Raw genomic sequence first — 6,329 nt, forward strand, 5'->3', positions numbered from 1 at the left:
AGAGAGGGGACAGGCGTTTGTCCCTGCCCTGGTGTAAATCAAGGCCATGCAAGGCAGTGAGATCATCAGGGAGGAGTAGGAGGGGGGCTGTCACACGAGGGAGGACGAGCCGGGGCCAAGGGCGATCCCAGCCCAGGCAGGGACCTGGAGGGGGCTGGTAACCATCCCTGCTGAGACCCCCAGCCAAGGCAAGGTGATGGATCATGCCCAGGGTCCGGCTGCGGGACTCGGTGAGGAACAGAGGGAGAAGGGGGACAGAGACAGGGCTGGACATGAGATGACCACAGAAGTCCGTAGGCTCCCAAGCTAAGAGAAAGCCCAGAGCCCACGGGCAGCGTGGGTAGGGGGGGTGACCTTGCTGCTCAGGGCCATTAAGACCTATTAGTGCATTAAGGGCCCCGACAGATATATCTCAATAACTTAGGGTAAAGTGGATAACTTTTAAAATTAAGTCTCTGGAGGAACCCCCACCAGTGAGCTCTACCCCGCAGGTTGCAGTTCTTGTAGCTGCCACACAAAGCGTCAATGAATTATTGGAGAAGCAGTGCACAACCTCAGCAATAATAACAACGGTGATGTATGGTCCCTTGTGAGGTGGGCTGGAAGAGGTGGTGACGGCTCGGGACTCCTCAGCGGAGAGTGATGGAAGCCAAAATACTGCCAGTGGAGGGGAGGGATGATCCTGTGCAATGCTGGGACACCACAAAGATGAACAAAGAAAACTTTTCTGTACAATTTGTGTGTGTGTGTGTGTTTATGTTTGTTGTGTTTTTGTTTTTTAATTCTCACTTTATCTCTGAGTTGAACTATTCCTTTTTCTGCATGTACATGTGCCAATTTACTTCAATTTCATGTACATGTGCCAATTTACTTCATTTTTCTGAAGTTTTAATGCATCTGATGCTTTGCAGGTATGTTAACTTGTGGTGTTTGCTGCATCTCAAGCTTGGTACTCTACACAGCTCCTAATTTTGTTGTGTAACTGCTGTAAAACATCTGGACTGTAAAGAACCAGCTTCTCTCACCAAATAACGAATTGTCCTATATTAAGGAGAATGTTACTCCTTTCACATTCTCTCCCACCGACTTCTCTAAGAAATTTCTTTCCTTTCCTGCCTCTCTTCTTCTCTGCAGTGTTAAAAGGCAAGAGGCTCTTATGCCTCTGCTCTTCCAGCCCTGACTCCTGCTGTGGATGAACCTTTCTGTGGTCTCACACTCCCTTCGCCTGCCATCCCACTGGTGGGATCCCTACCCACACTGAGCCTGAAAGATGACACATCTTTCATCTGAACATCCCACCAAACAGGACACGGCTCTATCCCACACAGGGAAGGTCAGGCTGCATGTTCACATCTCTTTTTTGCACAGAAATCCTAAGAAACATTTATTTGCTTCATTTCTCTCTGTGTTTATTTTGCTCTGACACACACCTTTGCTATCTCTCTCTCTTTTTTTTTTTATACAGTCTATCTGTCCAACTTTTTTGTTTCTGCAAAACCTGATGAAATTTTCCCCAAGAAAGACTGTGTTCTTAAAAGGCATTTACTGTACATTTTGTTCTCTGCTTAAGGAACTTATCGATGTAGGTTACTTTTTTCTTTTCCCATTTCTTTCTGTATTTTCTCATTACAATTTGCTTATTTGCTTTGTAACATTGCTTTTTTAGTTGCTTTGCTTCTGTAAGGGTGTAAGTTTCTCCTTATTTTCTTTGGATTCTCCTTGTTTCCCCTTAGCTGCCTTGATTACGGCACGTGTGTTCCTCATGAAAAAGCAGACCGTCAGTGCTTTGTTAAGGTTGGTTCTAGCTGGTTGGGCGGGTCAGGAAAGGAGAAAATAAAGGTGAAGAACCAGATCTGTAGTGGTTATGATGTTTGGAGAAGCATTTTCCAACCATCCTCACTGTTGTGTACCCAACAACTTTCCTGAGACACCCTGCCAACCCTTTCCATGTTCAAGTTTGTCACTTGGAGAACCTGGCCAGCCTGCTAGAGGGAGAGGGAGAGGTGGAGGGGGAGGTGTGGTGGGGAGGGCCAGCCTCTTTCATTAGTTTGTGCCACTGCCTATGCAAGATGCAAGACCCTGGGGTTTAGGACACGGGGGACATATCTGCAGGGAGAACTGAAATGCAAGCAGAGGAAGTCACTTGCAGAGGCAGCCAGGCGCAGGGCTGCATATTGCAAACAGAAAACGGGTGTCAGATGATATCGGTTCCTAGATGTCCCTCTCTCGCCCGTGTATTCTTCCCATCTGAGCTCCACTCACATTGGGACGGGCCTGTGTAATCTGTCTTCCATATGTTGTAAAGAGAAACTGTCTCTTCAATGGCAAAACCGTATCAATTGCTCCCTGCCAGACCCCTCCCCGCGGCTGGTGATGAATGGCCCCAGCGTGCAGCCTGCTCTGGGAGATACGCACGCTGCTCACTGGAGATTGCAGCCTTTCTCCAAACCTTTCAGCAAGGTTTAACAAGTTCATATTTCTTCAGCAGACACCGTTCACAGAACTCTGTCAGAAGTGGATAAATCAGGCCGGAGTAGTTATGAATAGGCATTATCTTGTCACTTGGGCTAAGTTTCTAGTAGGTACTTGGGAACCTGACTCCCACTCCCACTGCAATCCATAGCCGAGAGGTAGCAAACTCTTCAGGACTCTGGATCTTAGTGGCCAGAGCAGTTTTTTCTACATATTAAGATTTTGCTGTTGCGTTTTTGTGTTGCCTGTTGACTTCAACAGCAATTCAGCAGTTGTGGAGTGGTTGTGAAGCAGTCCCATGCTTTAGAGGGCAGGAAACTATTTTTAATCATCAATATTTCTTGTGAAATCACTACGTGCCTTTATCACTGTATTTTTAATTGAGGACATTACGCAGTTTCCTGCTTAAAAATATGGCTGTAAAGATGAGTGATTTGAGTTACTGCAGTTTGGTTCCTACAAAAAGTTCAGCAGAATCTGAAATCCTCTACGCAACCTCCCTGATAAAGGGATTTTTACATATTAAAAAGCATAACTGTTTTGCCATGGCCTTGTGGAGCTGTAAACTCTAGTTACCACAACAGCAGGTATCTCAGCCAAAGGTCCCCAGCACCGGCAGCGTGTCTGGAAGAGCAGGATCTGGCTGCACTGCGCTCATTGTCTGGGTGTCTTAATCTCACCCCGAAATGGTGCGATTGACCCTAATCCACAGTGAAGACAACAGCGTTTGTGTAAGACTGAACACAAGGGGCATGGTGTGACATGGAGGGGATGGAAGGGTCAAGTACTCCTCTTCAAAGAGCATCATGACCTTGCCTCTTCTCATTCCTCAGCATCCTTCCCCTTCTCCACCTGGCTTGCTTTCTCTTGTTGTTCTTCCCACCTCACTGAAACCTTCGTTTTCTTCTATTACTCCTTTTTTTTTTTTTTTAATGTTCTGCCACACTCATTCACCATGTCTCAGAGTTTGCATCTGCTGCTTTCTGCCCACATCCTAAGAAAAGTGCTGCCCCCTCCCATCAGAGCCCTTCCCCTGGGACCAGAACCTTCAATCAAGCCAGGCGAACCAGTGGCACCAGCAAAGACTCCCAGGAAGTCATCATCCCTGGCTTCCTCCTCCTCCAAGAGTGCAGGCAGGAGGGCAGGTGCTAGCGCAGCCCCCGTCGGCAGGGCTGGGCGGTGAGCCCCTGAGTGTCACTCTCAGGGGAAGGGGAACAGCGGTTAGACAGGAGCAGAAGCACGGCTCGCTGCCCTGGCTGAGGTCCTGCGGATAACAGCGGCAGGAATGAGGATGCGCTATCATCATCGGCAGGACATTGCCCCAAAGGGTTTTATCAAAACCCACTGAGGGGCCCACAGCCCAGGATTTTTAGGTTGATAGGATGGCTGCCCCTCTGACGGACACTCCATCCCTCGGGCTGCAGTAGCGCTGCTCCAAAGCCAACACACTGAAATACGTATGGTGTTGATGTACCAGCCTCAGCACAAGTTTTTTTGATCTATTGGTTTGCCCCTCCTGTGCCACGCTACTTGCTAATGTAGATGTAAAGATTTATAGGGGAAATATCGTATCGGTGTGTGTGGAGTGTGAATGATGGTGCGCCGGCACATGGGAGTCAAAAGGCAGGGCAGAACAGGCGTTAAACACTGCTGATCGTAGAGCAAGTGCAGAGACCGAGACGTGCCGTGATACCAAGAAAGACTACAGATGACACAAAGGAAGGAGCTGGAAGAGCTGATTGCATCGAAGTTATCACAGATGTGGAACAACAGTGATACAGCTCTACCTTGCCCTGAACCTTCCTTATCTGCAGGGATACAACTCAAAATGACAAAAACTACTTAATGTTTTAACCCCTTTCCTTCTCCTTTTCACTGAGTAAAATATAGCAAGTAAGGCAATGTACCAGAGTGCAAGCTTCTAGCATCCCCTAACTGACAGGGCCATGTCAATACCAGAATTATCAAATATAAACGTTGGATTCGGTAATAAATCTAATGTGTGGCACCAAGCAGTTCAGCCAACAGCTGCCTGCACATCAAGAAGCCAGGGTGGTGGCTTCGCAGCCTGGCCGCCTCCTTTCCCTCTCAAAGTGGGGCTGGCATAAGGCAGAAAAAGCTGAGGCGGGTGCTGTGTGTACGTGTCCCATCACTGTGGCACGGAGATGTAGCTGCCAGCGGGAGCATCTGAGGGTCTCTGTTCTCAGTGTTGACGTGGCCAGGTGCAAATTTTCAGAAGGAAGGCAGCAGGGGGCAAAAGGAACGGGGCTGTTGTTGCTGCAGGCCATTAACACCTCCCGGGGCTGTGCACCTACTCCAGGTCATGTAACAGGGGTCCAGCCGGGGTGCACAGCCCCCCCCCTCCTCCCAGCTCCAGCCCCTCCGCGCAACGTGTTAGACGTACAAAAAAATCTGACATGCCCATCTACCCTCTCCTTAGGGGCCAAGGGGCACCGACTACACCCATAAGATCATTATTTTAAAGCTGGGAAGTGAAGGGGGGAAGGCGGGGGGCTGGTCGGTTTTCTTCTTCTCAAGCACGAGTGCTGAACCTGTGGGATTTGCTCTATCACTGAGGTCAACAGTTTGTTGCTGTTCAGAAAGGGATTAGGGATTTACATGGATAATGAGAGCATCTACAGTTTTATTAGACAGACTCAGAAAAAATGCTTTGAGATGAGATCTAAGTCCCTCTCACGTTTCAGGACATAAGCCAAACATTAAGTGATAGAGGCTGGAAAGAAAAATGCTCTATTCAGTAATCGTCTACTTCATCATTCCTTCCTGCCTCCTCTGATGCGGTGGGCACCATAAAAGAGACGGTGGGCTGTGGATCACCGGTGCTTCCCAGGTTGTGCCAGGGCTGTTTCCAAGGTGGGACAAACGCAAGGCACTAGAGCTTTCCGGCAGTGCGCGTGCCCCTGCCCACCCAAACAGGGGCAAGGGAGCACCCACCCCTACCCCGGCACCAACGCAGGTCTCTTAAAAAATAGGCAACGCGTTTCCCCACTTTTTACAGCAGGATGTTGTTCGGTTTGTGGCACGTTAATTACTATTTACGGGGCTGCTATAAAAATTAGTTACCTTTTTATAACAAAAGGCCCACAGCCAATATTTTATAGACAACACACAAAGAGGTTTGGAATTGATGATTTACAGATCAGGAAATAACACTTAATCAGCTTCCCTACCTTCCCAAGCGCGACTGTGCAGTTTTACGCCACCTTACCGTTTTCAACTCATTATTTATTGATGTTGATTGCTTGACATTTCACGACAGGATACGCTTGTTCTGAGAGGTGCACTCTGGGATTTATCCCGACATGGCAGAGAGATGTGGGTTATATTATTTTGCCCGCAAGTCAGCTGTATCGTATGTCCCAGCACATAGAGTGGTCTCTAGCGTTTATGTCACACAACATAAAACCTGCTTTCACGCAGGGCAGCCGCTTTCCCTGCACCACACACGAAGGGAGCCCAAGAATGCAGAGCAAATACCTCATTTACACCATCCCCGTGGCGTGAAATGCACATCGCCCTCCTGCCAAAGCACCACTTCTGCTTGCCACCTCTTACCCCATAGCATCTTCCATCAGACAGTCTTAAAAGCTCTTTACCCTCATTAACTGTCCACTGTCATCATGATGGGGGAAGACAGGGGATAGCTGCAGGTAATTTATACAGATGTACATGGAGGCACTTCTTGTGATCGTATTCCATCTTAGGCACTACAAATCACAGTCGATTAACGCCTACAAAGCACCCAGAGTGGCTGGGGCTTCACGCGTGGCTTCTGAAACGCTGCTAAAGCGCTTTGGGCCATCGTGGAGTGAAGGCAAGTCCGATGTGCTGCCACC

Source organism: Falco punctatus (assembly GCF_963210335.1).
Source record: "Falco punctatus genome assembly, chromosome: 6".
Lineage (NCBI taxonomy): Eukaryota > Metazoa > Chordata > Aves > Falconiformes > Falconidae > Falco > Falco punctatus.